Below are 2569 nucleotides of genomic sequence, written 5' to 3'. Positions count from 1 at the left end.
TGAAAATATCTGCAAATAATATATCTGACAAGGGTCTAGTATATAGAATACACAAAGAACTCTTATAACCCAGCAACAAAAACACAATCCAATTTTTAAAACAGGTAATGGATCTGAATAGTCATATTGCCAAGGAAGACATGCAGAGAGCCAATAAGCATATAAAATAATGCTCAATACCATTAGTCATTAGGCAAATGTGAATAAAACCCACAAGATACCATTTCACACCCACTAGGACAACTATACTCAAAACAATTTGATTTTCAACAAATATTGATAAGGATGTTGAGAAATGGAACCCTTACACATTGCTGGTGGAAATGTAAAATGGTGCAGCTGCTGTGGAAAAGTTTGACATTTCCTTGAAAATTTAAATATAGAGGTACCATATGATCCAGCAGTTCTACTCCTAGGCATAAACCCAAGAAAACTGAAAAACAGAAAAGCAAACAAATAAACAAACAAAAACACATTCACACAAAGTTTTATACATGAATTTCCATAGCAGCATTATTCATAATAGGAAAAAGTGGGAAAAATTCAAATGCCCATCAACAGATTAATGGATAAACAAAATGTGGTATATACACACAATGGAATATTATTCAGCCTTAAAAACAAATGAAGTGCTAATAAATGTTATGTGTGTGAACCTTGAAAGTGAAAGAAGCCAAACACAAACAGCCACATATTGTATGACTCTATTTATGTGAAATGCTCAGAATAGGCAAATTCATAGACAAAAGAGAACAGTGTTTGTCAGGGGCTGGGGAAAGGGTGGAATGAGTGACTGCTCAGTGTGTACAAAGCTTCTTTTGGGGTGATGAAAATGTCCTGGAATTAGATAGCTATGATGGTTGCACAACATTGTGAATATACTAAAAACTAATGAATTATACACTTAAATGGTTAAATTTTATGTTATGTGAATTTTACCCCAATAAAACAAGAGAGGCATGACCCACACAAAAACTTGCATGCAAATGTTTATAAATGCTTTATGCATAATCTTCAAAAATTCAAAGCAATCACGATGTTCTTCAACAGGTAAATGAATAAACAAATGGTGTACGCCCAACTACTGTGGATCCAATACTATCCAACAATAAAAAGGAATGAGAGATTAATTCACACAATATCGATGAATCTTAAATCCTTTTTGCTAAGTGAAAGAAGCAAACTGAAAAGGCTACATACTACATGATTCCATTCATGACGTTCTATTAGAAAGGCAAAACTAGAGGGATGGAAAACAGATCAGTGGTTGCCAGTAGTTTGGGGAGAGGAAGGTATTTGACTAGGGGAAGCACAGAAGATTTTTTAGGGTGATGGAACTAACCTGTATCATATTGTAGTTTGGATATACAAAACTATGCAGTTTTTTAAACCAACAACTTTACAACGTAAAGAATGAACTTTAATAAATTAGAATGTTTAAAAACCCAACCAGGAGATTGGGGGATCTTAGGATAGATTGTAAGATGTGAAAAAAGATTCTAATTGTGTTACAAATGTATGATATGACCTAACTAAGGAGGATGGAGAATAAAGGGAATGATTTAAGTATCTTTGGAAATGACTGGAAACTGTAAGACTCAGACAAAAGGAATTAACTTCACACAGCACTCTAGTTGGTATATTTGTTTCTCTTGGGAATATGAGAAACAAATTCTGCAACAGCTGTACATGTACACTGGAGTTGAACAGATAAGTAAATGGATGGTTGACTGTGAGTGCCAGGTTTCTCACTATTGGGCAGGGAAGTTACAAATAAGCTAGAGGGAAGGTTAAAATGATACACGTGGTATTGGATTAGAGTCAGAGACATCAGCATGTATTCACCTCTAGCTTAATATAGATATGGATGGATACAGAAATAATTATAGATATGTATGGATATATTGGTTAGTATACATATATAGTATAGTCTAACATTGGCAGCTGAGAGAGCCCAGAAGCAGTGACACCTCAGTGACAATGAACACACCCTATGTTGCTGACTCCAGGACTGGGACAGAGAAAATACAAGATGAACCTGGAGCATCTTGTATTGACAGAAAGTAAGAAAATGCTTAAAAAAATAATGGGGAAATGGGTAGGGGGAATGTCAAAGGGACATAGGACCCAACCTAAGAGCACCCAATGGCCAAAGCTGAAATAATTTGAGCAATAAAATAGTGTGCTATTGTATTATAACACAAAGTATAAAATAAATATCAATGGATCCATATTGATATAAATAATTGAATAAATAAATAGGGGATTAAAAAACTAATCTCCCTTACAGAGCATTCCAAATAATTTATATAGCTACTCTCCCCTGCAGGATGGGGAGGTAAATTTCCTCTCCTCCCACTCCTTCTATGGGCTATGCTTATTGACTTGCTTCAAAGAATAGAATATGGAAGGAGAGGTAACTTTACAGTGGGGAAACCTGGTAAATAATACCTCAGTCAGGTGATCAAGTACAATATCATCAGTGATAAGTCATGTTAATAGCATGATCCTTGATATGAGATGTATCCTTGATGTGATGAGATTGGGACTTCTCTTCTGTGGTCTTTCG

The sequence above is a fragment of the Leucopleurus acutus genome (assembly GCF_964270905.1).
Source record: "Leucopleurus acutus genome assembly, chromosome: 10".
In the NCBI taxonomy this organism is placed as follows: domain Eukaryota; kingdom Metazoa; phylum Chordata; class Mammalia; order Artiodactyla; family Delphinidae; genus Leucopleurus; species Leucopleurus acutus.
Note: the sequence above shows the minus strand (reverse complement) of the source record.